We start from the raw sequence: 8,849 nt of genomic DNA on the forward strand, positions 1-8,849 counted from the left end.
TGCCTCAGCTTTAGTCTGTTCTGAGCCATGACAAAGGCACCCCTCATGGAAACAGACACCTGCAGGGGCAAACTGTGGGGCCTATTCTCCGATATCCCTGTTGAGATAGAGTTTCCATTGCCCATCATGGGAGGCTGAGGATCAGAGAACCTGCCCACGGGGCTTCTTCCTTTGTCTGGCTTCCTTGAGTTCTTTCACTGTTCCTGAGATCAACAATTAAATAAACGATTTCCCATTTGAATTCTTGTCTCAGGGTCTGTTTCTGGGGGTTGGTAGCCTCAGACATGGCCGTAGCCCACGTCAGATTCCGTCTGGGGCAGAACAGCGTGCCCTGGGGAAGTTTGCAAAGGCCAGAAATGTAGTCTTCAGTTTGGGGACTAAGAAGCCCGGTATAAAATGTTGCAGATTTTCTGCCACGCCGGGGTTCACAGATGGAAGCTTCCTGGTATGCTTTCATGCAGTGGACGGGAGACAGAACTCCTCTGTAAGGTCCCAGCATGCCCCTGGACATAATCCCCTCCTCAAGTCTCTGCCTCCTATTGCTGTCACCTTGGGGGTTAGGATTTCGACAGAGCATCTGGGGCAGGAACTAACGTGCATTCTGCACCAGACACCGTTCTTCAAAGACGCTGTATAGTCTGGCGGAGGACTTTTGGGTTAGTTGTCTGGGCTTACAGACACACACAGCTATGACTGGCTTTTGTGTGGGTGCTGGTGATTTGAACTCAGGTTCTTTCACTTTACTGATGGAGTCATTGCCCCAGCCCCTGCCTTTGCCCTGCCTTGCCTGTCCTGGCCCCTGTTAAAAATCTCATTTCATGTATTCACTGTATATGGTACTGTGTTTTCTTTTCCTTTTTCCTTCCTTTCTTTTATTTTGAGACAGAGACTCATTATGTGGTCCAGGATGACCTGGAACTTGCTGTGTAGCCCAGGCTGGTCTCTAACTTGTTATCTTTCTTCCCTGGCTTCTTGAATGTTGGGCTTACAGGCAAACAGCACCATATCTGGCTCCATTTAGCCTTTCACTGCTGTTTGGAAGAGTCTGGTATGTCATAGGTACTTAACCTGTGCATATTAAATACGCGAGAATTGGGACCAGGTGTGGTATTCGGAATACTTCGTAACTAGAAATCTAGGCAAGATCCAGCTGGAAGAGATGTTCTCTGGAAATGAGTGACTCAGCCTCGCTGGGCATCCTGGGTGTCTCTGGACTCTTTGCTCTCTGGAAATGAGTGACTCAGCCTCGCTGGCCACCCTGGCTAATGCTTGGCCTTGTCTGGGTCAGTGAATGCAGCAGCTGAAAGTCTGGGGCTGTGCTCAGCAGCAGATCAAGTGCATTCTGGAACAGGGCATTGCCAAAGCTAACATCTCTGCGGGTGTTGCTGTAGTTCACAGAAGGAAGGAGAAACTCTCCCCTCCAGAGCATTTTATTCTTGTGCCAGGTCCTGGGCCAGGCCCTTTATAGTGATTATTTAACTTAACATCATGGCCTCTGTTGTTTGATTTCAAAATAAACCCAAATTGCCCGCTCCACGTCTTTCCCCTCCCACCCCCACCCTTTCCTGTTCATGTGCCCACCTTAGCACTGCACCTGGAGGTGTAAAGGCACTCAGGAGACTCTGTGGTTGATTCAGACCATGCCGGGAAAAGTGAGTGGGCTGCCTGTGTGGTTCCACTGGGACAAGACCTCCAACAAAACCAGAAGGGGTTGTGCCTGCTTCTCCATCTGGACTCCTACTTCATCCTTATCCAACACAGGTGACACTGAAGAGCCCTGCTCCAAAGCTGACAGGTTGGCATGGGGTTCATAGATAACAGCCAGGGCAGCTGCTAATACGTCATAATGAGTCTTGCAGCTCATTTTTATTGTTTTAACGAGAACGCTGTCTGCTTTGGGTGAATTTTGGTGCATTTTAAGACCAGGTCTCTGAGTCAGACTTGAAAATAACCATAGCATGGGCTCCACTCCTGGGCTCCCACCACATGGAATGTCAGAACTTGGATCCTGTCAGCCTTTTAAAAGGTGGCTGTTGGTGGTGGCAGCAAGGAAGACCAAAGCCTTCAGAATCAGGAAACGAGACCCCTTCCTGAGCAAGATGACTTCCTTTCTGCTTTTCTGCCCCAGCATCTCAAGACCTTAGGGGTGAAAATGAAGGTGCTTCTTTTTTTTTTTTTTCAGCCCATCAACAGATTCTTTAGCATCTTATAACAGACCCAGCACTGAGTCAGGAGCTAGGGATGCAGCAGCAGCAAACAGAGATGTCCTGCTTGTTCTTTTATTCATTCAGCTATTGCCTGATTCTCGAGATTAGATCTCGTGATGCATGAAGAGAAAGCAGGGCACAGAGAAGCCTGATCTGTCTTTGAACCTAGAGTTTAAGAACGTGACTTTGAGAGTTGGAGAGGGGTGGGGCTCTCTAGGATTGGGTGGCCTCAGACAAGCTAACTGGACTATCTGTGCTTATCGAACTACCACCTTCTAGAACCGTTGGCTACGGAACGGGCTTAAACGTCATGTCTTTACAACAGTAAATAGTAAGTGCTCGCTAAATGCCGGATAAGGGAGTGCCGAGACTATTAGTGTAGTCAGGGATCCCACGGGTCGGATCTCAGACTCTAAAGTGAAGGCTGTGTGGTACATCGTGGAAACAGACCAACACGTTCGTCTGGTGGAGCACACTCCTTGGGAATGAGGCACCGGCATTCCGCAAAAGGGAACAATACGAACAGAAGACACGGATGTCTGGGGACTGGTCCAAGGCGGACTTGGGGCCAGGTAGACCTGTATCCTGGCTCTCTCCTCTTTCCAGTGCTTTTTGGTTCAGTAGTTGAGCATCTTTGGGTCTCTGCAGTAGGAAAACCATCACTCCTCTCCTATACACAGCCCGTGTTTGCCAAGCTCCTCTAACCGTGTCAAAGAATTTCTCTTCTTGGTGGGGATGGAGAGATGGCTCAGCGGTTAAGAGCACTGGCTGTTCTTCCAGAGGACTCAGGTTCAATTCCCAGCACCCACATGGTGGCTCATAATGTCTGTAATGTCTGTTCTTGGTGATCTGACACCTTTACACCAATGCACATAAAGTTAAGTAACTTATAAAAAAATTAAAAAAAAATAATTTCTCTTCTTGACTTATTGGCAACTCTGTTTTAAATGAAAATTCAAGGTTGTGCTCAGTTTGTCACTAACCAGTTTGCCCTTCCCCTGATGCCAGAGTGCCAGTGGTCTCTCAGGCTGCCTCAGCCAACAGAATACCTGGATAATATATAAAGAAAGCAAATTTATGGCCTATAGTTCTGCAGCCTGGGGAGCTCCAGGTCACAGAGCCAGCAGTGAGGAGGCCCTTTCTGGTGTGATATTCTATGGCCTGAGGTAGGGGATGGAAGAGGGTGAGGGAACTCACTGCAAGAACCCTTCTGTTCACCAGGTCTCAGCCCTCTTGGCCCCATCATTCCTTTTTGGCCCCACCTCCCAGCGCTGTTACACTAAGGATCAAGTACCTAACACAGGCTTTTCCCAAGGGGCACACTCAAACCATCACAAGTTCTCAGTTATTTCAATAAGATAACTCTTCGGGCTGTCTTCAGGGCAGTCCCTGGTTCCTGAATCCCCGGCACAGTTAGATGCAGTTGGAGACGGAAACCCAAACTCAGAACCGTTCCGTTCCTCTGTTGTCTTGAACTCTCCTTTAGAGGTCTGCTGTCTTTCCAGAGTCCGTAAGCTATGTGCGTTCATGTGTGTGTACATGCATGTGTAGGTATGTGTGCATGTTCACACACCATCTGCCTTGGGAAGTCTGAGCCAGCCTGTGAATCTCTTCCCATTGTCAGAGCCAAGGGTGCTGCTCACACACAATAGCTTGCTGCCTACCTGCTAAATGGAAAGATAAATGTCATACGTTAGCCATAGGGTTACTGAAAATAAAGGAGTAATATTTGCTTCCTGAGTTCTGTCCATGGGTGATTTGGGACGGCTGAAGAGGTCCCTGATACATCTCGTGATGCAGATTCAGCTGTCCTGAAGCTACACGACTTCAGCCAATATTCTGTACTACCTTACAGATAGATGCGTGTGCAGGAAGCCAGGCTGGGGGCGGGGCAGGGCATCCGCCAGCGATACTGCAGCCGCACATTTCATGGTATGGGCTAGAACCGCTTGGCGGCTTTCATCTGACAGCCGGGGTCTGATCTGGAGCTTCCAGGAGGCTGAGAGAGAAATCTCCTGGAAGGAGGCTGTGCCTGCAAACCCTGATTGTCTGATGAGAATGGTAGTGATGGTGAGCAGTTAGAATGCTGCAGGTCTAGGAAGGAGCTGATTTCCTGATCTGGTTTCACTCCCCCCTCCCCCAAGAGTCAAATAGCCGTTCCTCACCCACCTCTGTGTCAGAACTAACATCCGGTGACTAACAATCCAAAACTTTTGAAATCTATTAACTTAGCTGACCACCAGCTCCCACCGAAAGCTAAGAATGTCGTCGGAGAGCATCTGCCGCCTGTAGGAGCGACTCCCCCACCCTGCTGCTGATAGTCTCTCTGTTCTGTGAAACTATAAAACTTCCTAAGCTGCCCCCCCCCCCGCATCGGAACATGGAATTTGAGGTGACCTAAATCCGTGTTCCCGGGCTGTGGTCACTTAAAATGTCTCTAGAATAATCCATCTCTCTGTTCCCTTTTAAGGTGAGAGATTTTTTTTTTTTCCGTCATGAACTCCACCAAAGGAGAAGCTACACATCCAGATTGAGAACTGGGACCACATCGCTTCTTCCATATTAGAATATTTGTAAAACAGTCGAAGGCCTGCTTGGTTTAACCACGGTTAACTGTATCACCTATTAATGCCTAGGACTGATGGGCAATCTCTAACCATCACTGATGTGGGAGAGTCTCCTGTTTGTGTTGATTTTATTCGTTAATAAAGAAACTGCCTTGGCCCATTTAATAGGCCAGCCCTTAGGTGGGTGGAGTAGACAGAACAGGAAGAAGGAAGTGAGGTAGATGTCTCAGGCAATCGCCATGCCTCTGCTCTCTGGGTCAGATGCGATGAAGCTCCAGCCCAAGATGGACGTACGCTAGAATTTTCCCAGTAATATGGGTTAGTCAAGATGTGAGTAAGAGGCTGAAACTAATGGGCCAGGCAGTGTTTAAATGAATACAGTTTGTGTGTTGTTATTTCGGGTGTAAAGCTAGCCGTGTGGGATCTGGGCGGGATGAAAAGCAGCCTGCCCACTGCTCCTTCTACACATCACAGAATCTTAAGCAGCTCCCTCCCGCAAGGTGCTTATTCTGGTGTCTCATGCAGATTGACTTCTTGCCAGCTAACGCCTTTGATCTGTTAGACAAGCCCTGTGCTCCAAACCTCAGCTTGAGCATCTTGGTTCCATCAGCCCTTACCCCAGCAAGGATCAACGCCCTTGCTTCAATAGGACAGTCAAGGATCAAACGTGACAGGAGGGTCTCCAATCCCCAGGACAGCAAGATGTGCTCAGATAGTGACAATTCTAGTCTCGTACTTTTTTTTCCTCCTTCAAAAAATTGTGGCAAATACACTAAGAGTTTGGAGACAGAAGGGTTCTTTGTTTGTAAGTTGTCAGGAAATCTGAGGGGGTTCAGAAGATTAATGTTTGCCTGGACCTTTCTTTACGATCCACCCTCAAGTGGGGTGGATGCCTGACACATGTCTTGGTTAATCGCTTACTTTCTTACAAGTTGATGAAGTTGGTGTCGTTATCTCTCCAGTTCAGGTGGGGAGACTGAGGTTCAGGAGTAGCGAACAGAGTGCTCACAATCACCCGGTAATGACTGCATCGAGATCGGTACCCTGTAGAGTCCGTAGGTATTGTTTGTTTGTTTGTTTGTTGTTGTTGTTGTTGTTGTTGCTCTGACTAAATACTCAACAGACGAAGTTTAAAGAAGAGAAGGGTTGTTTGGCTCTGAGCTCCAGTCCATCATGGTGGTGGCAGAAGTGTGAGGAGTCTGGTCACACGGTGTATGCAGTAAGGAAGCAGGGGGCAGGGGAGGTGACAGGCAGCTCATTTCTCCTTTCCCTTTTTGATTTGGAGCCCCAGTGTGTGGCATGATGCCGTCCACTTTCGGGTCTCTCTTCCTTAGTTAAACCTCTTTGGAAACCCCCTCACAGATGAGCTCAGAGGCTTGTCTCCTAGGTAACTCTAAACCCGCTGAGCTGACTGACTGATAACCATCACACCACACTTTAAACTAACACAGCTCAGTCATCTGTTGGGGTGGCGTGAATGACGACCAGACCTACCAGGTTAAAGACACCATGGAGCCTGCTGGGGGCTCAGAGTGCCCTCTTCCGCCTCAGGCTTCTTAGGATGGTGAGGCAGCAGTGTTGGCTCAGACTGTCCTCATGGTTTTGATGGAATGATAGATTTCTTTAGTTGGATCTAGACACCTCGGTAGCAAAATCATAGTGAGAAAAAGGACGGAGCTGGTAAAGCAGTCTTTGACATGTTTGCCTTGCAAGCATGAGAACCTGAGTTTGGTTCCCCCAGAAGCTGTGTTAATAAATAAATAAGTAAATACATGAGCTGGGCGGTGGTGGCACACGCCTTTAATCCCAGCACTTGGGAGACAGAGACAGGCCGATCTCTGTGAGTTTGAGGCCAGCCTGGTCTACAAGAGCTAGTTCCAGGACAGGCTCCAAAGCTACAGAGAAACCCTGTCTTAAAAAACCAAAACAAGCAAACAAAATAAAACAAAACAAAATCTGGGTGTGGGGTGCTATGTCATAGGCAAAGACAGGTGAATCCCTGCGGCCTGCTGGCCAGCCAGCCTAATCTGTGTTGCTAGCTTCATGACAATAAGAGAACCTACCTCAGAAACCAAACCAAACCAAACTAAACCAACCAAACCAGGGTGGACAACACCTAAAGAATGACAGCTGGGATTGTCCTCTAGATTCTACTACACACATGCACACACACATGCACACACACACATACACACACACGCATGCACACACACACGCATGCATCTGCAGACACTCATCAGTGGGCTAACTCACTGACTCATTGATGGATTCTGGCGTTGCTAGGAAATGGTAGAATAGGAGGTGGAGGATCGCTGAAGGAGGTATGACACCAGTGTCCCCAGAGTGGTGTACATTGTCCTTGGTCTCTCTCTCTCTCTCCCCCGCTCTCTGCTTCTGGGCTGCTGTAATACAAGCAAACCTTCTCCACACCCCAGTGCCACCATAATGTCCCTGGAATTGAAGGGTCTTTGGAACTGGTGCAGATCTCACGATGTCTAAAGGAGAGAAACTAAAACGTCTCCCAGTAGCCATCTTTCTTCGGCAGACCTGATAAGAGATGATGGGGTCACGCTAGGGATTCAGCCCCGAGTGGTTGGGAACCATGCTGGTGTCTTATTGAGTGGTGTGTGAAGAGGCTAGTTGGAAATTTTTGTGTTGAGACCTTGTAGATTTTATGGACCAAGACTGTTAGTCTGCGTTGTGCTGCTATGCCTGAGACTGGTGTCATAGTCTGGCTTGTTCTGTAACAGAATAGTGAAAATGGACTCTCCATTTATTATTATTATTATTATTATTATTATTATTAGTAGTAGTAGTAGTAGTAGTAGTATTAGTATTAGTATTATTACAAAGTTTCTCTGTGCACCAGTCCTGGCTGTCCTAGAACTCTCTCTGTAGCCCACACTGGCCTCGAACTCATGGAGAGCCGCCTGTCTCTGCCTCCCGAGTGCCAGAATGGATAATTTATAATAAGCAGAAACCATGTAGCTTGCTGTCTAGAGGCTAAGGAGCCTTAGATCAGAGCGCCGCAGGCTTTATGATTCTGATTCCAAAATGGCACCTTGAATGTTGCGTTATTGACTGACTGAGGGCAGTTTTTCCTTATTTGAATGGAAAATCACAGCGAGGAGCAAGACAGATTTTCTAATGACATCAACTGCAAGCATAGGGGGTTGGGACCTTCTGATCTTAGTGCTATAACTCCAGGGATCAAGTGCCAGAAGCTCATGGCTCAGCCCCGAGATTCTCTGCTTGTGTGGATCCCCAGTGGTCAGAGGTAGTAAGTAGCTCTTGGTGACTTTTTGGAACTCCTCCTGTGGCCAGACCCCGGGTTCTCCCAGGGTTGGCACCCGTCTCCTGTGGTTCCAGCTCTCAGCTATCTCTGGCCCGCTCAGTCACTCACTGTGACAGTTCTCCTCAGTTGTTCGTGCCTTGTTCTCTCCTCAGTCTTGGCTGCCAGCCATGCTACAGATCTCTTTAACTATCTAGGTGTTTCTAGCTGGCAGCCCAGTGAATTGTTGGTTTTTCATTGATCACACAAAGACAGCAAAGCACTTAGGTGAGGATCTATTGGGTCTAAGCCGCAGTACCATGGGGAGGGCAGTGCATAGGAAGGAAGTCTTCTAGTCTGTTCCAAGGAGGGTAAGATGAGTGTTGTTTGCGTAGCCAATCATACATCTATGCTAGGTGTCGTGGGCAGGGGAGGTGTTCTTTCCTGAACAAATTGAGGGCAGTGTTGAAGAGGTCTACAGCAGCTCTCTCTCTCTCTCTCTCTCTCTCTCTCTCTCTCTCTCTCTCTCTCTCTCTCTCTCTCTCGTGTGTGTGTGTGTGTGTGTGTGTGTGTGTGTGTGTCTAGAGTGACTGTAAATAGGATCATTTAAGGGTCATCAGAAGATGCCAAGGCCAAAGCAAAGTCTCCAGATACAGTCACTGTTTGGAGCATTGGCCACAGCAGTTATGATAATTCTTGTGAGGAGCCAAGAGTCGTCAGGATATCTTCAGCATTTGGAAGTCTCCTCCAAGTGTCTGCAGCTGGATCGGTCTCTCTGAGCAACTGTGAGGTTTCCCAAACATT

General features: G+C 48.2%; 1 long non-coding RNA gene across 1 annotated transcript in view; it reads right to left on the bottom strand.

The window, feature by feature from the left end:
- Positions 1-2,527: 2,527 nt before the first annotated feature.
- Positions 2,528-8,849, bottom strand: part of LOC119803331 — a 32,477-nt gene continuing 26,155 nt past the window's right edge. The window contains exons 3-4 of the long non-coding RNA XR_005283638.1: positions 6,269-6,407; positions 2,528-3,874 (exon numbers count right to left, since the gene is read on the bottom strand). This is a non-coding gene — a long non-coding RNA (uncharacterized LOC119803331). The remainder of the gene's footprint in view (positions 3,875-6,268; positions 6,408-8,849) is intronic.

This window comes from Arvicola amphibius, chromosome 17 (genome assembly GCF_903992535.2).
Source record: "Arvicola amphibius chromosome 17, mArvAmp1.2, whole genome shotgun sequence".
In the NCBI taxonomy this organism is placed as follows: domain Eukaryota; kingdom Metazoa; phylum Chordata; class Mammalia; order Rodentia; family Cricetidae; genus Arvicola; species Arvicola amphibius.